Consider the following 22464-nt stretch of genomic DNA (forward strand, 5'->3'; position numbering starts at 1 on the left):
GTGTCAGTTGTGTGTTTTGATCCATATCGAAATACTTTGCTCTTCCGTTAGAGGTGTGAAATTGACACGAATAAGCAAACAAGTATAAGGAGACTAATGAAAAGAAGTAAACTGACCAGGTATAACAGAAAGTGTAACTTAAGAAAAATAGAATAAAACTGAATAGATTTCCTCTTGATTGGCTTCGATCATCCAATGTGGTCATCCTATGCCATGTTTTTCAAAGGTGATGTCCATCATGTTTCCGAATAATTTTTTACTGTTAGTGACACATTGAATCTTCCAGTATGCCAGCTCCATGTAGGTCAGAAAACTAATATAGTCGTCTTTTCCACGAACATTAACGATGTAGTTGACGTAGTGCCCTAGGATCCACATTACTGTATTGTTTTTCGTGGCTGGATAAAACTTTTTGTCGGGACGCAGTAGGATATCCAGTTGCAGATTGTCTTCCGCGCTCCTTGACAGTACCGCAATCCTTTTCTTGACCCATCGCCAATTCAGTGCATGGCCCCCGCAGGTAAACCGATGGATCAGAGAATCGACGAGTCCACAACAGAGGCAGAGATTTGTGTCACTTAACCCAATTGCATGTAGTTTTTCATTAGTGGCAATTGTGTTATTTACCACCCTGTACCAAGTTGAAGCAACATCCGAAGAGTGTACTTTCAAGCTGATGTTGGCCCACACCGTTTTCCAGTCAGTAGTCGGATACTTCCGTTCTATTGTATTTGGGGTCGCCGACTTTTCCCACTCACGTTGCAAGTCGCGAGTTGACAGTGGTCGGCGCCGTAGAACACCAACATCTGTATAACTAACATGAAGGAAAAATTCCCTGATGTGTTTCAATTTGTAATGAATTCTTCCAACGTCAATAGGAGGTCGCACACTCGCTGGACGCACTGTGAGGTACAACTTTTGAGTAACAGTGCAGTGGCTGTCATGCAGTAAAGTCGTGGTCCGCTTGACGTACAAGGCCATTGCCTTCCCGGCGATGTTAACCAACTCAAGCCCACCAGTAGTTCTCGACTTGGCTAGTGTATCGGAGGACAATTTAAATATGTTTCCCTTCCAGATGTATTGATTGGCAACCTGCATGATCTTTCTGGCGTGAAGCTTGGGAATGGGAAAAAACTGTGCAACATAATACGCCTTGGAGAAGACGTAGGTATTGAGAATCCTAATTTTTTCTATAATGTTCACAGCACGCCAGCGACATTCGATAATGGTACCCTGTATCAGATGCGTCACTGACTTCCAATTGGAGGCCGCCATTTTCAGAGGGCACCTATTCAAGGTGATTCCTAGTAGTTTGTGAGATTCCACAAGATGCGCCCACGGTATAGTTAAGCTCTCAAAACCCTTGAGATCGAGCACTTTACATTTCTGGTCACTTAGTTGTGCTCCAGACACTGCACTATACTGGTCGATCGCCCGTTTAATACGGACCACCTCGTCGTCACTGCGTAACAGAACGGCAACATCGTCAGCGTATGCACGGACGATGAATGTGTGACCTGACATTGACACACCTGACAAATGGTGATAAAGAGACCGAAGGAAGGGTTCCAGTGACAGCACAAAAAGTGACATAGAGAGTGGACTGCCCTGGGGGACACCCCGCTGAATGGATATTGGTTGCGTCAGCTGTCCATTGACTTGTATCCTCGCCGATATGCCAGATGTCAAATTGCGAAGGACTTTTAATGCCCCTTCCTCGAGTCCTATTTTGTCCAGTATGTGAAAAAGATAGCGGTGGTTCACATGATCAAAGGCTTTATGAAAGTCTAGAAATAGCAGGGCACAATTCAGGTTGGTGACTGAGGCAATGGAGATTAGGTCCCTAATTTCAGACATCGCAGACATGGCATTCCGTCCTGGCACGCAGGTCGGGTGCCGCCAGACAACTTTGTGAAGGAGCGGCGACATTCGGGCGTTAACAGCTCTGGCTATAGTTTTGTAGTCAAAATTAAGCAGGGTGAGCGGGCGCAGATTATCAAATCGCTTACACCCTTTGCGTTTGGGAACAAGGACAATTTTACCCTCCTTCATCGCATTAGGAACAGGCGCCCCGGCAATGATTTCATTTAAAATTTCTGTAAATGTAACACCAATTACATCCCAATACCGAAGGTAAAACTCCTTGGGTAGGCCGTCCAGTCCTGGGGCTTTGTTAGCGGGCGACTTAACAATAAGTTCTAAAGTCTCCTCGACACTAAACGGAGCCAGAAAGTCACGATTATCATCCGCAGTAACGGACGTGTCCATGAATTGGAGTACAGTAGCAGTCAAGTCATCATTGGTTGGGTAGTCCGAATACAGGCCGTGATAATATCTCTGAATTGCCGTGACTATGTCAGGTTGCCGAGTGAGAATTTCCCCGTTATTAGTTGCCAGTTCGTCTATAAATAAGCGTCTACGGTTGGTCTGATGCTTAATAAGATGGTACATGGAAGTTGTCTCAGATTGAACCAAAGAGTTGACTTTGGACTTGATTTTTAACCCTTCTAGTTGTTTACGTTTGATACTGAGCATCTTAGCCTTGATTTGCTTTATTTGAGCAGTGTAAATATTATTGACGCCAGATTTGTCGTAGAGCTCCCTTAAAATTGAATAATAAAATTCCGTGGTCTTCTTTGCATCCCTCGATTGCGTATTACAGTACGAAATTAAATACCGTCGCAACTTTGGTTTAGCAAAGGACGTCCACCACTCTACTTTCGTACGGTACCTATTGACAGAGCGAAGACAAAAAGTCCAAGTTCGTGTGACAAGTTCCTCGAGATCGGCGTCCTGAAGGTGGGAAAAGTTCAACATCCAGTGACCTCTGAATCGTTTGGTGGGTTGTCTGTCCAGTTGTATGACGGTTGCGTAGGCGCAGTGATCGCTACATGGGACGGGAATGACCTCTGAATCAACAACATGTTCTCCGAGCTGAGAAGACACATATATTCTGTCGAGGCGGCTACTCGAGGTGGAAGTGAAGTATGTAAATTTCACAAGGGTAGGGTGAAGGACTTCCCACGTATCCTGGAGATTCATTCGTAAAACCAGATCATGAAGCTCCTTACAATAGTTAAAATTTGGCCTCTGATCTTTTTGATGCACAACACAGTTAAAATCTCCGCCTAATACAAGGGCAGTCGGATTTTTACGAAGCAAGTAAATTAGTTCGTCTTTAAAGAACTCGGTCCTTGCGAACCTGTGGTCACTCCCGGAGGGCGCGTATAGGTTCACGAGCGTGACGCCGAATATTTTGCAGCATATGCCACGCCCTGACTCCAGTGTTTCAACGTCCGAGACGGGGATGCCCTCACGCACGAGAATGGCTGTACCAGTGCTAAGCTCGAAAGCAACATTGGTAATACAGTGGAAACCGGGAATGACCAGATCTGAAAGAAGGAATTCCTGCAATAGAAGCACATCAGCGGCAGACTCATATACGAACTGCCTAAAGACTGCAAGTTTCAAATCAGACGTGATCCTGTTTACATTAACACTCAGGAACTTGTACGCTTGTGCCATGTAGTTTACGGAGCTACTTTAAATTAACGTGATCATCGTCTCCAGCAAACCAGTCCATTCGTGAAACAGCTGGTGGAGAGTGGCCATCACCATCGTTTGCATCCGAGAGGGCTTGCTGTTTGTGTTTGCTGCGTGGTACATTCAAGTTCGGTTGGAATTTCTTTTTGTTCCTCCCGCCACTGGCGACTTTTTCCGCAGGAAGCGGCATCGGAGAATCTACACAGGTCTCCTGTGCAGGTTGCCCTGCGACAGCAACGTGCAGTTGCGTCTCGCCGGTTAACCCTTCCAGAGACACGCTAATTTCTTGTTTGGCCACACGTTGGGATTGTGTGGAAACACTCTCTCGGTCAGGTTGTTGACAAGCAAGGCTGAGATCTCGCTCTGTGTTGACACACTCGTAAGCGTGTTTGTTGTCAGTGTCGCATTGCTGTGATACGAGTTGTGAACTTGGGCACACCCCGCCGACGTAACTGTGGGCAACGTGCTGAGGTTCAATATCGGTCGGTTGGAGAGCCGACGCGATAGACGCGGATGGTAAGCAACAACCAACCTGGGGCGTAGCACTACCGTCAGCGGGCGAAGAAGTATCAACTTCAACGCTTGATTCTGGTAGAGCGTCATGCGAAAGCTCAGTGTCTCCTGCCGGTTGTTTGATATCAAGTGTGGCAGGTGTTACCGGTACGGAGACGCCTTCATCGGAACTACTACTGTCGCACGTTCGACGTCTCTTGGACGCTACCGCAGTGACGGGACGGGTGAGAGGGTTCTGATCCCCGCCCGTCGCAAGAGGAATAGCAGGGAACTCTTCTTCAAAAGGTTTTTCATGTACAGTCACAGTATCACTGGAGGGGGACGGCCCAGTACTTGTTAATTGAGTACCTGTCACTAAATCAGCTAAAGTGAGTCTCTTACGTTGCTGGAAAGTAGGCTTTAAGACGGTCACCCTTTTAGGGCAATTTTGCCGTAAATGACCACTTTCATTGCAGATAAAACACGTAGAAGCTTGTCCGGAATAGGTAACCTGCACCTTATAACCACAAACAAATACATGCGATGGGATGTTGACTTTGACTTGCATCTCAACCGATCTGATACCAGAAAAACATTGCAACTTATGTTGCCTGGACCACTTTTCAAGTCGAATGTTACGCACCTCGCCATATTTAGTGAGCACATCTTTTAAGAAACAGTTGTCTACTTCAGGGGGCAGGTTGTAAATACGAACGTTGGAGATCTCGACATCAGCGTTAGTAATTTTGACAGTACTCACAGTGCCGTCGCGATGCCGGAAATCGACGCCGCCGCCATGTTTCTGCAAAAGACGTTCCAGTAAGAGGGGATTCAGAAGCTTCACGAAGAAGCAGTATAAATCCAGGTCGTAGTAGGCAGTGTGAACTTGATCAGTGGTTATGCCTATTGTATCGACGATCCATTCATGAACTTCCAGTGAACTTGGCTGAACTGATCGTGTAGCCTTGTCAAACTCGAACTGCAGGGTATTTTTCCTTGGAATCGTGGGAACCATTTTGCAAATTAACCCAAATGGGCTAACTGCATACAGCAAATACTTCAAACAACGACACGAACACACAACCACGCACAATCACGTGAAACAGAAAGCACAAATACAACGTAAACAAGCAAGTGACACTGAGCGCTCCGAACGTCCGCACGCTGCCGCGTCGCAAGCGGTAATGCCATTAGGCCACACGGTCACTGACGACCAACATTTACATGTATACGACTCATCTCGAAACGCTCACACCTCTGAGGATTTGTGTTTTCGTTCTGCACAGCCGCTGCCCCTTGCTCTTTCCCACCCATTCGTTACATTCAACCTCTGACGTGACCGACCAAATATAGACTGAGAAACAAGACCACACACTTTGTGCATTCGGAATCGAAGGCAGGGCGTCCCTCGCCGCATTTGCTACGATTGCCATTTGCTACTTCTGCAGAAGCGGCGGCGGCGGCGACGACGACGACGACGACGTTGAATATCGCGAGAGGCTCTGAGATATGTGAGAAATACATCTATAAAATGTAATTCAGACTGCCTCGTCCCACCTTATGCTGTACTGCTTTGGCAAATGCTTTATCTGCGCCATTCGCCTTAATCGCATCTGAGAGTAATTCTTAAAAAAAAAAACGCCTGTCGCTAATTGTTCGTCATCACAGGTACTGTTTGCAATACGACCACGACGCGCAACTGATTTCCAAAATTCATCTTTCTCCTGTGAGGATGGAACTTACGACCCCTGGTTTATTACACCAGTGCTCTACCACAGAGCTAAAGAGGCGCGGCCTAGCGGTACTCTTGGGTACTTCGTCCTTACGGTCGTCTGCATCATCAGACTTTAGCTGACAACACTTCATATTACCGGCTAATATTTGCAGCTATGGCGACAAATTACTGCTTGGCTACACATCTGACACGTAACCGATGTGCTCTCCAAACAACAACACTTGCATTTCAGAACATGTCTTTCACACATGTCTACAAAATCACCTTCACCTTCAAATACAGTTTCCTTGCGACTGACAGAGACGTAGGCAAAGTTTAAAGTTGCTATTTCCATTAAATCTCGATAATCAGAAAAACGGTGACTTACACCTGCAGCGGAACAAAATTCCGTTCCGCCCAGCGTCTGGCTCGAACCCACAACCCTGGGTTTAAGTGTCTGACGCTCTACCGACTGAGCTAGCCGGCTACCTCGGTGAATACCTGCCGGGTAGCACGTCACACAGTACTCGTTTGGGTTGGGTGGTCCCATACAGAATCTCTCCATGATGCCTAATCTTTTCCTAACGTCACACTCGTCACGTACTTCACTTTTATGTCATAATCATTTCTGAGAGGTAAAGAAATTGCATGACAACATGCAGAGCTAGTGGCGTCAAAATTAACACACATACTTTATGTGACTCAAAAGCCGAACGAGTTACTTTCCGACGTTGTTTTAGATGTGCAAGTGATAGTCAAAACTCGCTGTGTCGGCACTCTGCCGACCATTTCGCTAGTTAACACCGGTCTTGTTGTGTGTGTTTCAAGCTGAAGAGCATCTCCAAGCAAAAAATGGTCAACAGCAACATTCAGACTGTTTCGTACTGCTCAATTGCTACATTAAAACGTTATGTTTCTTTTTCAGAACTGGAAAAACACAAGCGTGACAGCATTCGAACCTGTAATCTTCACATCCGAAGTCCGACGCCTTATCCATTAGGCCACACGGTCACTGACGACCAACATTTACATGTATACGACTCATCTCGAAACGCTCACACCCCTGAGGATTTGTGTTTTCGTTCTGCACAGCCGCTGCCCCTTGCTCTTTCCCACCCATTCGTTACATTCAACCTCTGACGTGACCGACCAAATATAGACTGAGAAACAAGACCACACACTTTGTGCATTCGGAATCGAAGGCAGGGCGTCCCTCGCCGCATTTGCTACGATTGCCATTTGCTACTTCTGCAGAAGCGGCGGCGACGACGACGACGTTGAATATCGCGAGAGGCTCTGAGATATGTGAGAAATACATCTATAAAATGTAATTCAGACTGCCTCGTCCCACCTTATGCTGTACCGCTTTGGCAAATGCTTTATCTGCGCCATTCGCCTTAATCGCATCTGAGAGTAATTCTTAAAAAAACGCCTGTCGCTAATTGTTCGTCATCACAGGTACTGTTTGCAATACGGCCACGACGCGCAACTGATTTCCAAAATTCATCTTTCTCCTGTGAGGATGGAACTTACGACCCCTGGTTTATTACACCAGTGCTCTACCACTGAGCTAAAGAGGCGCGGCCTAGCGGTACTCTTGGGTACTTCGTCCTTACGGTCGTCTGCATCATCAGACTTTAGCTGACAACACTTCATATTACCGGCTAATATTTGCAGCTATGGCGACAAATTACTGCTTGGCTACACATCTGACACGTAACCGATGTGCTCTCCAAACAACAACACTTGCATTTCAGAACATGTCTTTCACACATGTCTACAAAATCACCTTCACCTTCAAATACAGTTTCCTTGCGACTGACAGAGACGTAGGCAAAGTTTAAAGTTGCTATTTCCATTAAATCTCGTTAATCACAAAAACGGTGATTTACACCTGCAGCGGAACAAAATTCCGTTCCGCCCAGCGTCTGGCTCGAACCCACAACCCTGGGTTTAAGTGTCTGACGCTCTACCGACTGAGCTAGCCGGCTACCTCGGTGAATACCTGCCGGGTAGCACGTCACACAGTACTCGTTTGGGTTGGGTGGTCCCATACAGAATCTCTCCATGATGCCTAATCTTTTCCTAACGTCACACTCGTCACGTACTTCACTTTTATGTCATAATCATTTCTGAGAGGTAAAGAAATTGCATGACAACATGCAGAGCTAGTGGCGTCAAAATTAACACACATACTTTATGTGACTCAAAAGCCGAACGAGTTACTTTCCGACGTTGTTTTAGATGTGCAAGTGATAGTCAAAACTCGCTGTGTCGGCACTCTGCCGACCATTTCGCTAGTTAACACCGGTCTTGTTGTGTGTGTTTCAAGCTGAAGAGCATCTCCAAGCAAAAAATGGTCAACAGCAACATTCAGACTGTTTCGTACTGCTCAATTGCTACATTAAAACGTTATGTTTCTTTTTCAGAACTGGAAAAACACAAGCGTGACAGCATTCGAACCTGTAATCTTCACATCCGAAGTCCGACGCCTTATCCATTAGGCCACACGGTCACTGACGACCAACTTTTACATGTATACGACTCATCTCGAAACGCTCACACCCCTGAGGATTTGTGTTTTCGTTCTGCACAGCCGCTGCCCCTTGCTCTTTCCCACCCATTCGTTACATTCAACCTCTGACGTGACCGACCAAATATAGACTGAGAAACAAGACCACACACTTTGTGCATTCGGAATCGAAGGCAGGGCGTCCCTCGCCGCATTTGCTACGATTGCCATTTGCTACTTCTGCAGAAGCGGCGGCGACGACGACGACGTTGAATATCGCGAGAGGCTCTGAGATATGTGAGAAATACATCTATAAAATGTAATTCAGACTGCCTCGTCCCACCTTATGCTGTACCGCTTTGGCAAATGCTTTATCTGCGCCATTCGCCTTAATCGCATCTGAGAGTAATTCTTAAAAAAACGCCTGTCGCTAATTGTTCGTCATCACAGGTACTGTTTGCAATACGGCCACGACGCGCAACTGATTTCCAAAATTCATCTTTCTCCTGTGAGGACGGAACTTACGACCCCTGGTTTATTACACCAGTGCTCTACCACAGAGCTAAAGAGGCGCGGCCTAGCGGTACTCTTGGGTACTTCGTCCTTACGGTCGTCTGCATCATCAGACTTTAGCTGACAACACTTCATATTACCGGCTAATATTTGCAGCTATGGCGACAAATTACTGCTTGGCTACACATCTGACACGTAACCGATGTGCTCTCCAAACAACAACACTTGCATTTCAGAACATGTCTTTCACACATGTCTACAAAATCACCTTCACCTTCAAATACAGTTTCCTTGCGACTGACAGAGACGTAGGCAAAGTTTAAAGTTGCTATTTCCATTAAATCTCGATAATCAGAAAAACGGTGATTTACACCTGCAGCGGAACAAAATTCCGTTCCGCCCAGCGTCTGGCTCGAACCCACAACCCTGGGTTTAAGTGTCTGACGCTCTACCGACTGAGCTAGCCGGCTACCTCGGTGAATACCTGCTGGGTAGCACGTCACACAGTACTCGTTTGGGTTGGGTGGTCCCATACAGAATCTCTCCATGATGCCTAATCTTTTCCTAACGTCACACTCGTCACGTACTTCACTTTTATGTCATAATCATTTCTGAGAGGTAAAGAAATTGCATGACAACATGCAGAGCTAGTGGCGTCAAAATTAACACACATACTTTATGTGACTCAAAAGCCGAACGAGTTACTTTCCGACGTTGTTTTAGATGTGCAAGTGATAGTCAAAACTCGCTGTGTCGGCACTCTGCCGACCATTTCGCTAGTTAACACCGGTCTTGTTGTGTGTGTTTCAAGCTGAAGAGCATCTCCAAGCAAAAAATGGTCAACAGCAACATTCAGACTGTTTCGTACTGCTCAATTGCTACATTAAAACGTTATGTTTCTTTTTCAGAACTGGAAAAACACAAGCGTGACAGCATTCGAACCTGTAATCTTCACATCCGAAGTCCGACGCCTTATCCATTAGGCCACACGGTCACTGACGACCAACATTTACATGTATACGACTCATCTCGAAACGCTCACACCCCTGAGGATTTGTGTTTTCGTTCTGCACAGCCACTGCCCCTTGCTCTTTCCCACCCATTCGTTACATTCAACCTCTGACGTGACCGACCAAATATAGACTGAGAAACAAGACCACACACTTTGTGCATTCGGAATCGAAGGCAGGGCGTCCCTCGCCGCATTTGCTACGATTGCCATTTGCTACTTCTGCAGAAGCGGCGGCGGCGACGACGACGACGACGACGTTGAATATCGCGAGAGGCTCTGAGATATGTGAGAAATACATCTATAAAATGTAATTCAGACTGCCTCGTCCCACCTTATGCTGTACCGCTTTGGCAAATGCTTTATCTGCGCCATTCGCCTTAATCGCATCTGAGAGTAATTCTTAAAAAAACGCCTGTCGCTAATTGTTCGTCATCACAGGTACTGTTTGCAATACGGCCACGACGCGCAACTGATTTCCAAAATTCATCTTTCTCCTGTGAGGATGGAACTTACGACCCGTGGTTTATTAGACCAGTGCTCTACCACTGAGCTAAAGAGGCGCGGCCTAGCGGTACTCTTGGGTACTTCGTCCTTAAGGTCGTCTGCATCATCAGACTTTAGCTGACAACACTTCATATTACCGGCTAATATTTGCAGCTATGGCGACAAATTACTGCTTGGCTACACATCTGACACGTAACCGATGTGCTCTCCAAACAACAACACTTGCATTTCAGAACATGTCTTTCACACATGTCTACAAAATCACCTTCACCTTCAAATACAGTTTCCTTGCGACTGACAGAGACGTAGGCAAAGTTTAAAGTTACTATTTCCATTAAATCTCGTTAATCAGAAAAACGGTGATTTACACCTGCAGCGGAACAAAATTCCGTTCCGCCCAGCGTCTGGCTCGAACCCACAACCCTGGGTTTAAGTGTCTGACGCTCTACCGACTGAGCTAGCCGGCTACCTCGGTGAATACCTGCCGGGTAGCACGTCACACAGTACTCGTTTGGGTTGGGTGGTCCCATACAGAATCTCTCCATGATGCCTAATCTTTTCCTAACGTCACACTCGTCACGTACTTCACTTTTATGTCATAATCATTTCTGAGAGGTAAAGAAATTGCATGACAACATGCAGAGCTAGTGGCGTCAAAATTAACACACATACTTTATGTGACTCAAAAGCCGAACGAGTTACTTTCCGACGTTGTTTTAGATGTGCAAGTGATAGTCAAAACTCGCTGTGTCGGCACTCTGCCGACCATTTCGCTAGTTAACACCGGTCTTGTTGTGTGTGTTTCAAGCTGAAGAGCATCTCCAAGCAAAAAATGGTCAACAGCAACATTCAGACTGTTTCGTACTGCTCAATTGCTACATTAAAACGTTATGTTTCTTTTTCAGAACTGGAAAAACACAAGCGTGACAGCATTCGAACCTGTAATCTTCACATCCGAAGTCCGACGCCTTATCCATTAGGCCACACGGTCACTGACGACCAACATTTACATGTATACGACTCATCTCGAAACGCTCACACCCCTGAGGATTTGTGTTTTCGTTCTGCACAGCCGCTGCCCCTTGCTCTTTCCCACCCACTCGTTACATTCAACCTCTGACGTGACCGACCAAATATAGACTGAGAAACAAGACCACACACTTTGTGCATTCGGAATCGAAGGCAGGGCGTCCCTCGCCGCATTTGCTACGATTGCCATTTGCTACTTCTGCAGAAGCGGCGGCGGCGGCGACGACGACGACGACGACGACGACGTTGAATATCGCGAGAGGCTCTGAGATATGTGAGAAATACATCTATAAAATGTAATTCAGACTGCCTCGTCCCACCTTATGCTGTACCGCTTTGGCAAATGCTTTATCTGCGCCATTCGCCTTAATCGCATCTGAGAGTAATTCTTAAAAAAACGCCTGTCGCTAATTGTTCGTCATCACAGGTACTGTTTGCAATACGGCCACGACGCGCAACTGATTTCCAAAATTCATCTTTCTCCTGTGAGGACGGAACTTACGACCCCTGGTTTATTACACCAGTGCTCTACCACAGAGCTAAAGAGGCGCGGCCTAGCGGTACTCTTGGGTACTTCGTCCTTACGGTCGTCTGCATCATCAGACTTTAGCTGACAACACTTCATATTACCGGCTAATATTTGCAGCTATGGCGACAAATTACTGCTTGGCTACACATCTGACACGTAACCGATGTGCTCTCCAAACAACAACACTTGCATTTCAGAACATGTCTTTCACACATGTCTACAAAATCACCTTCACCTTCAAATACAGTTTCCTTGCGACTGACAGAGACGTAGGCAAAGTTTAAAGTTGCTATTTCCATTAAATCTCGTTAATCACAAAAACGGTGATTTACACCTGCAGCGGAACAAAATTCCGTTCCGCCCAGCGTCTGGCTCGAACCCACAACCCTGGGTTTAAGTGTCTGACGCTCTACCGACTGAGCTAGCCGGCTACCTCGGTGAATACCTGCCGGGTAGCACGTCACACAGTACTCGTTTGGGTTGGGTGGTCCCATACAGAATCTCTCCATGATGCCTAATCTTTTCCTAACGTCACACTCGTCACGTACTTCACTTTTATGTCATAATCATTTCTGAGAGGTAAAGAAATTGCATGACAACATGCAGAGCTAGTGGCGTCAAAATTAACACACATACTTTATGTGACTCAAAAGCCGAACGAGTTACTTTCCGACGTTGTTTTAGATGTGCAAGTGATAGTCAAAACTCGCTGTGTCGGCACTCTGCCGACCATTTCGCTAGTTAACACCGGTCTTGTTGTGTGTGTTTCAAGCTGAAGAGCATCTCCAAGCAAAAAATGGTCAACAGCAACATTCAGACTGTTTCGTACTGCTCAATTGCTACATTAAAACGTTATGTTTCTTTTTCAGAACTGGAAAAACACAAGCGTGACAGCATTCGAACCTGTAATCTTCACATCCGAAGTCCGACGCCTTATCCATTAGGCCACACGGTCACTGACGACCAACATTTACATGTATACGACTCATCTCGAAACGCTCACACCCCTGAGGATTTGTGTTTTCGTTCTGCACAGCCGCTGCCCCTTGCTCTTTCCCACCCATTCGTTACATTCAACCTCTGACGTGACCGACCAAATATAGACTGAGAAACAAGACCACACACTTTGTGCATTCGGAATCGAAGGCAGGGCGTCCCTCGCCGCATTTGCTACGACTGCCATTTGCTACTTCTGCAGAAGCGGCGGCGGCGGCGACGACGACGACGACGACGACGACGTTGAATATCGCGAGAGGCTCTGAGATATGTGAGAAATACATCTATAAAATGTAATTCAGACTGCCTCGTCCCACCTTATGCTGTACCGCTTTGGCAAATGCTTTATCTGCGCCATTCGCCTTAATCGCATCTGAGAGTAATTCTTAAAAAAACGCCTGTCGCTAATTGTTCGTCATCACAGGTACTGTTTGCAATACGGCCACGACGCGCAACTGATTTCCAAAATTCATCTTTCTCCTGTGAGGATGGAACTTACGACCCCTGGTTTATTACACCAGTGCTCTACCACTGAGCTAAAGAGGCGCGGCCTAGCGGTACTCTTGGGTACTTCGTCCTTACGGTCGTCTGCATCATCAGACTTTAGCTGACAACACTTCATATTACCGGCTAATATTTGCAGCTATGGCGACAAATTACTGCTTGGCTACACATCTGACACGTAACCGATGTGCTCTCCAAACAACAACACTTGCATTTCAGAACATGTCTTTCACACATGTCTACAAAATCACCTTCACCTTCAAATACAGTTTCCTTGCGACTGACAGAGACGTAGGCAAATTTTAAAGTTGCTATTTCCATTAAATCTCGTTAATCAGAAAAACGGTGATTTACACCTGCAGCGGAACAAAATTCCGTTCCGCCCAGCGTCTGGCTCGAACCCACAACCCTGGGTTTAAGTGTCTGACGCTCTACCGACTGAGCTAGCCGGCTACCTCGGTGAATACCTGCCGGGTAGCACGTCACACAGTACTCGTTTGGGTTGGGTGGTCCCATACAGAATCTCTCCATGATGCCTAATCTTTTCCTAACGTCACACTCGTCACGTACTTCACTTTTATGTCATAATCATTTCTGAGAGGTAAAGAAATTGCATGACAACATGCAGAGCTAGTGGCGTCAAAATTAACACACATACTTTATGTGACTCAAAAGCCGAACGAGTTACTTTCCGACGTTGTTTTAGATGTGCAAGTGATAGTCAAAACTCGCTGTGTCGGCACTCTGCCGACCATTTCGCTAGTTAACACCGGTCTTGTTGTGTGTGTTTCAAGCTGAAGAGCATCTCCAAGCAAAAAATGGTCAACAGCAACATTCAGACTGTTTCGTACTGCTCAATTGCTACATTAAAAGTTATGTTTCTTTTTCAGAACTGGAAAAACACAAGCGTGACAGCATTCGAACCTGTAATCTTCACATCCGAAGTCCGACGCCTTATCCATTAGGCCACACGGTCACTGACGACCAACATTTACATGTATACGACTCATCTCGAAACGCTCACACCCCTGAGGATTTGTGTTTTCGTTCTGCACAGCCGCTGCCCCTTGCTCTTTCCCACCCATTCGTTACATTCAACCTCTGACGTGACCGACCAAATATAGACTGAGAAACAAGACCACACACTTTGTGCATTCGGAATCGAAGGCAGGGCGTCCCTCGCCGCATTTGCTACGATTGCCATTTGCTACTTCTGCAGAAGCGGCGGCGACGACGACGACGACGACGACGTTGAATATCGCGAGAGGCTCTGAGATATGTGAGAAATACATCTATAAAATGTAATTCAGACTGCCTCGTCCCACCTTATGCTGTACCGCTTTGGCAAATGCTTTATCTGCGCCATTCGCCTTAATCGCATCTGAGAGTAATTCTTAAAAAAACGCCTGTCGCTAATTGTTCGTCATCACAGGTACTGTTTGCAATACGGCCACGACGCGCAACTGATTTCCAAAATTCATCTTTCTCCTGTGAGGACGGAACTTACGACCCCTGGTTTATTACACCAGTGCTCTACCACAGAGCTAAAGAGGCGCGGCCTAGCGGTACTCTTGGGTACTTCGTCCTTACGGTCGTCTGCATCATCAGACTTTAGCTGACAACACTTCATATTACCGGCTAATATTTGCAGCTATGGCGACAAATTACTGCTTGGCTACACATCTGACACGTAACCGATGTGCTCTCCAAACAACAACACTTGCATTTCAGAACATGTCTTTCACACATGTCTACAAAATCACCTTCACCTTCAAATACAGTTTCCTTGCGACTGACAGAGACGTAGGCAAAGTTTAAAGTTGCTATTTCCATTAAATCTCGATAATCAGAAAAACGGTGATTTACACCTGCAGCGGAACAAAATTCGGTTCCGCCCAGCGTCTGGCTCGAACCCACAACCCTGGGTTTAAGTGTCTGACGCTCTACCGACTGAGCTAGCCGGCTACCTCGGTGAACACCTGCCGGGTAGCACGTCACACAGTACTCGTTTGGGTTGCGTGGTCCCATACAGAATCTCTCCATGATGCCTAATCTTTTCCTAACGTCACACTCGTCACGTACTTCACTTTTATGTCATAATCATTTCTGAGAGGTAAAGAAATTGCATGACAACATGCAGAGCTAGTGGCGTCAAAATTAACACACATACTTTATGTGACTCAAAAGCCGAACGAGTTACTTTCCGACGTTGTTTTAGATGTGCAAGTGATAGTCAAAACTCGCTGTGTCGGCACTCTGCCGACCATTTCGCAAGTTAACACCGGTCTTGTTGTGTGTGTTTCAAGCTGAAGAGCATCTCCAAGCAAAAAATGGTCAACAGCAACATTCAGACTGTTTCGTACTGCTCAATTGCTACATTAAAACGTTATGTTTCTTTTTCAGAACTGGAAAAACACAAGCGTGACAGCATTCGAACCTGTAATCTTCACATCCGAAGTCCGACGCCTTATCCATTAGGCCACACGGTCACTGACGACCAACATTTACATGTATGCGACTCATCTCGAAACGCTCACACCCCTGAGGATTTGTGTTTTCGTTCTGCACAGCCGCTGCCCCTTGCTCTTTCCCACCCATTCGTTACATTCAACCTCTGACGTGACCGACCAAATATAGACTGAGAAACAAGACCACACACTTTGTGCATTCGGAATCGAAGGCAGGGCGTCCCTCGCCGCATTTGCTACGATTGCCATTTGCTACTTCTGCAGAAGCGGCGGCGACGACGACGACGACGTTGAATATCGCGAGAGGCTCTGAGATATGTGAGAAATACATCTATAAAATGTAATTCAGACTGCCTCGTCCCACCTTATGCTGTACTGCTTTGGCAAATGCTTTATCTGCGCCATTCGCCTTAATCGCATCTGAGAGTAATTCTTAAAAAAACGCCTGTCGCTAATTGTTCGTCATCACAGGTACTGTTTGCAATACGACCACGACGCGCAACTGATTTCCAAAATTCATCTTTCTCCTGTGAGGATGGAACTTACGACCCCTGGTTTATTACACCAGTGCTCTACCACAGAGCTAAAGAGGCGCGGCCTAGCGGTACTCTTGGGTACTTCGTCCTTACGGTCGTCTGCATCATCAGACTTTAGCTGACAACACTTCATATTACCGGCTAATATTTGCAGCTATGGCGACAAATTACTGCTTGGCTACACATCTGACACGTAACCGATGTGCTCTCCAAACAACAACACTTGCATTTCAGAACATGTCTTTCACACATGTCTACAAAATCACCTTCACCTTCAAATACAGTTTCCTTGCGACTGACAGAGACGTAGGCAAAGTTTAAAGTTGCTATTTCCATTAAATCTCGATAATCAGAAAAATGGTGATTTACGCCTGCAGCGGAACAAAATTCCGTTCCGCCCAGCGTCTGGCTCGAACCCACAACCCTGGGTTTAAGTGTCTGACGCTCTACCGACTGAGCTAGCCGGCTACCTCGGTGAGTACCTGCCGGGTAGCACGTCACACAGTACTCGTTTGGGTTGGGTGGTCCCATACAGAATCTCTCCATGATGCCTAATCTTTTCCTAACGTCACACTCGTCACGTACTTCACTTTTATGTCATAATCATTTCTGAGAGGTAAAGAAATTGCATGACAGCATGCAGAGCTAGTGGCGTCAAAATTAACACACATACTTTATGTGACTCAAAAGCCGAACGAGTTACTTTCCGACGTTGTTTTAGATGTGCAAGTGATAGTCAAAACTCGCTGTGTCGGCACTCTGCCGACCATTTCGCTAGTTAACACCGGTCTTGTTGTGTGTGTTTCAAGCTGAAGAGCATCTCCAAGCAAAAAATGGTCAACAGCAACATTCAGACTGTTTCGTACTGCTCAATTGCTACATTAAAACGTTATGTTTCTTTTTCAGAACTGGAAAAACACAAGCGTGACAGCATTCGAACCTGTAATCTTCACATCCGAAGTCCGACGCCTTATCCATTAGGCCACACGGTCACTGACGACCAACATTTACATGTATACGACTCATCTCGAAACGCTCACACCCCTGAGGATTTGTGTTTTCGTTCTGCACAGCCGCTGCCCCTTGCTCTTTCCCACCCATTCGTTACATTCAACCTCTGACGTGACCGACCAAATATAGACTGAGAAACAAGACCACACACTTTGTGCATTCGGAATCGAAGGCAGGGCGTCCCTCGCCGCATTTGCTACGATTGCCATTTGCTACTTCTGCAGAAGCGGCGGCGGCGGCGACGACGACGACGACGACGACGTTGAATATCGCGAGAGGCTCTGAGATATGTGAGAAATACATCTATAAAATGTAATTCAGACTGCCTCGTCCCACCTTATGCTGTACTGCTTTGGCAAATGCTTTATCTGCGCCATTCGCCTTAATCGCATCTGAGAGTAATTCTTAAAAAAACGCCTGTCGCTAATTGTTCGTCATCACAGGTACTGTTTGCAATACGACCACGACGCGCAACTGATTTCCAAAATTCATCTTTCTCCTGTGAGGACGGAACGTACGACCCCTGGTTTATTACACCAGTGCTCTACCACAGAGCTAAAGAGGCGCGGCCTAGCGGTACTCTTGGGTACTTCGTCCTTACGGTCGTCTGCATCATCAGACTTTAGCTGACAACACTTCATATTACCGGCTAATATTTGCAGCTATGGCGACAAATTACTGCTTGGCTACACATCTGACACGTAACCGATGTGCTCTCCAAACAACAACACTTGCATTTCAGAACATGTCTTTCACACATGTCTACAAAATCACCTTCACCTTCAAATACAGTTTCCTTGCGACTGACAGAGACGTAGGCAAAGTTTAAAGTTGCTATTTCCATTAAATCTCGATAATCAGAAAAACGGTGATTTACACCTGCAGCGGAACAAAATTCCGTTCCGCCCAGCGTCTGGCTCGAACCCACAACCCTGGGTTTAAGTGTCTGACGCTCTACCGACTGAGCTAGCCGGCTACCTCGGTGAATACCTGCCGGGTAGCACGTCACACAGTACTCGTTTGGGTTGGGTGGTCCCATACAGAATCTCTCCATGATGCCTAATCTTTTCCTAACGTCACACTCGTCACGTACTTCACTTTTATGTCATAATCATTTCTGAGAGGTAAAGAAATTGCATGACAACATGCAGAGCTAGTGGCGTCAAAATTAACACACATACTTTATGTGACTCAAAAGCCGAACGAGTTACTTTCCGACGTTGTTTTAGATGTGCAAGTGATAGTCAAAACTCGCTGTGTCGGCACTCTGCCGACCATTTCGCTAGTTAACACCGGTCTTGTTGTGTGTGTTTCAAGCTGAAGAGCATCTCCAAGCAAAAAATGGTCAACAGCAACATTCAGACTGTTTCGTACTGCTCAATTGCTACATTAAAACGTTATGTTTCTTTTTCAGAACTGGAAAAACACAAGCGTGACAGCATTCGAACCTGTAATCTTCACATCCGAAGTCCGACGCCTTATCCATTAGGCCACACGGTCACTGACGACCAACATTTACATGTATACGACTCATCTCGAAACGCTCACACCCCTGAGGATTTGTGTTTTCGTTCTGCACAGCCGCTGCCCCTTGCTCTTTCCCACCCATTCGTTACATTCAACCTCTGACGTGACCGACCAAATATAGACTGAGAAACAAGACCACACACTTTGTGCATTCGGAATCGAAGGCTGGGCGTCCCTCGCCGCATTTGCTACGATTGCCATTTGCTACTTCTGCAGAAGCGGCGGCGACGACGACGACGACGACGTTGAATATCGCGAGAGGCTCTGAGATATGTGAGAAATACATCTATAAAATGTAATTCAGACTGCCTCGTCCCACCTTATGCTGTACTGCTTTGGCAAATGCTTTATCTGCGCCATTCGCCTTAATCGCATCTGAGAGTAATTCTTAAAAAAACGCCTGTCGCTAATTGTTCGTCATCACAGGTACTGTTTGCAATACGGCCACGACGCGCAACTGATTTCCAAAATTCATCTTTCTCCTGTGAGGACGGAACTTACGACCCCTGGTTTATTACACCAGTGCTCTACCACAGAGCTAAAGAGGCGCGGCCTAGCGGTACTCTTGGGTACTTCGTCCTTACGGTCGTCTGCATCATCAGACTTTAGCTGACAACACTTCATATTACCGGCTAATATTTGCAGCTATGGCGACAAATTACTGCTTGGCTACACATCTGACACGTAACCGATGTGCTCTCCAAACAACAACACTTGCATTTCAGAACATGTCTTTCACACATGTCTACAAAATCACCTTCACCTTCAAATACAGTTTCCTTGCGACTGACAGAGACGTAGGCAAAGTTTAAAGTTGCTATTTCCATTAAATCTCGATAATCAGAAAAACGGTGATTTACACCTGCAGCGGAACAAAATTCCGTTCCGCCCAGCGTCTGGCTCGAACCCACAACCCTGGGTTTAAGTGTCTGACGCTCTACCGACTGAGCTAGCCGGCTACCTCGGTGAATACCTGCCGGGTAGCACGTCACACAGTACTCGTTTGGGTTGGGTGGTCCCATACAGAATCTCTCCATGATGCCTAATCTTTTCCTAACGTCACACTCGTCACGTACTTCACTTTTATGTCATAATCATTTCTGAGAGGTAAAGAAATTGCATGACAACATGCAGAGCTAGTGGCGTCAAAATTAACACACATACTTTATGTGACTCAAAAGCCGAACGAGTTACTTTCCGACGTTGTTTTAGATGTGCAAGTGATAGTCAAAACTCGCTGTGTCGGCACTCTGCCGACCATTTCGCTAGTTAACACCGGTCTTGTTGTGTGTGTTTCAAGCTGAAGAGCATCTCCAAGCAAAAAATGGTCAACAGCAACATTCAGACTGTTTCGTACTGCTCAATTGCTACATTAAAACGTTATGTTTCTTTTTCAGAACTGGAAAAACACAAGCGTGACAGCATTCGAACCTGTAATCTTCACATCCGAAGTCCGACGCCTTATCCATTAGGCCACACGGTCACTGACGACCAACATTTACATGTATACGACTCATCTCGAAACGCTCACACCCCTGAGGATTTGTGTTTTCGTTCTGCACAGCCGCTGCCCCTTGCTCTTTCCCACCCATTCGTTACATTCAACCTCTGACGTGACCGACCAAATATAGACTGAGAAACAAGACCACACACTTTGTGCATTCGGAATCGAAGGCAGGGCGTCCCTCGCCGCATTTGCTACGATTGCCATTTGCTACTTCTGCAGAAGCGGCGGCGACGACGACGACGACGACGACGTTGAATATCGCGAGAGGCTCTGAGATATGTGAGAAATACATCTATAAAATGTAATTCAGACTGCCTCGTCCCACCTTATGCTGTACTGCTTTGGCAAATGCTTTATCTGCGCCATTCGCCTTAATCGCATCTGAGAGTAATTCTTAAAAAAACGCCTGTCGCTAATTGTTCGTCATCACAGGTACTGTTTGCAATACGGCCACGACGCGCAACTGATTTCCAAAATTCATCTTTCTCCTGTGAGGACGGAACTTACGACCCCTGGTTTATTACACCAGTGCTCTACCACAGAGCTAAAGAGGCGCGGCCTAGCGGTACTCTTGGGTACTTCGTCCTTACGGTCGTCTGCATCATCAGACTTTAGCTGACAACACTTCATATTACCGGCTAATATTTGCAGCTATGGCGACAAATTACTGCTTGGCTACACATCTGACACGTAACCGATGTGCTCTCCAAACAACAACACTTGCATTTCAGAACATGTCTTTCACACATGTCTACAAAATCACCTTCACCTTCAAATACAGTTTCCTTGCGACTGACAGAGACGTAGGCAAAGTTTAAAGTTGCTATTTCCATTAAATCTCGATAATCAGAAAAACGGTGATTTACACCTGCAGCGGAACAAAATTCCGTTCCGCCCAGCGTGTGGCTCGAACCCACAACCCTGGGTTCAAGTGTCTGACGCTCTACCGACTGAGCTAGCCGGCTACCTCGGTGAATACCTGCCGGGTAGCACGTCACACAGTACTCGTTTGGGTTGGGTGGTCCCATACAGAATCTCTCCATGATGCCTAATCTTTTCCTAACGTCACACTCGTCACGTACTTCACTTTTATGTCATAAGCATTTCTGAGAGGTAAAGAAATTGCATGACAACATGCAGAGCTAGTGGCGTCAAAATTAACACACATACTTTATGTGACTCAAAAGCCGAACGAGTTACTTTCCGACGTTGTTTTAGATGTGCAAGTGATAGTCAAAACTCGCTGTGTCGGCACTCTGCCGACCATTTCGCTAGTTAACACCGGTCTTGTTGTGTGTGTTTCAAGCTGAAGAGCATCTCCAAGCAAAAAATGGTCAACAGCAACATTCAGACTGTTTCGTACTGCTCAATTGCTACATTAAAACGTTATGTTTCTTTTTCAGAACTGGAAAAACACAAGCGTGACAGCATTCGAACCTGTAACATTCACATCCGAAGTCCGACGCCTTATCCATTAGGCCACACGGTCACTGACGACCAACATTTACATGTATACGACTCATCTCGAAACGCTCACACCCCTGAGGATTTGTGTTTTCGTTCTGCACAGCCGCTGCCCCTTGCTCTTTCCCACCCATTCGTTACATTCAACCTCTGACGTGACCGACCAAATATAGACTGAGAAACAAGACCACACACTTTGTGCATTCGGAATCGAAGGCAGGGCGTCCCTCGCCGCATTTGCTACGATTGCCATTTGCTACTTCTGCAGAAGCGGCGGCGGCGGCGGCGACGACGACGACGACGACGTTGAATATCGCGAGAGGCTCTGAGATATGTGAGAAATACATCTATAAAATGTAATTCAGACTGCCTCGTCCCACCTTATGCTGTACTGCTTTGGCAAATGCTTTATCTGCGCCATTCGCCTTAATCGCATCTGAGAGTAATTCTTAAAAAAACGCCTGTCGCTAATTGTTCGTCATCACAGGTACTGTTTGCAATACGACCACGACGCGCAACTGATTTCCAAAATTCATCTTTTTCCTGTGAGGATGGAACTTACGACCCCTGGTTTATTACACCAGTGCTCTACCACAGAGCTAA

This window comes from Schistocerca gregaria, chromosome 3 (genome assembly GCF_023897955.1).
Source record: "Schistocerca gregaria isolate iqSchGreg1 chromosome 3, iqSchGreg1.2, whole genome shotgun sequence".
Taxonomy (NCBI): domain Eukaryota; kingdom Metazoa; phylum Arthropoda; class Insecta; order Orthoptera; family Acrididae; genus Schistocerca; species Schistocerca gregaria.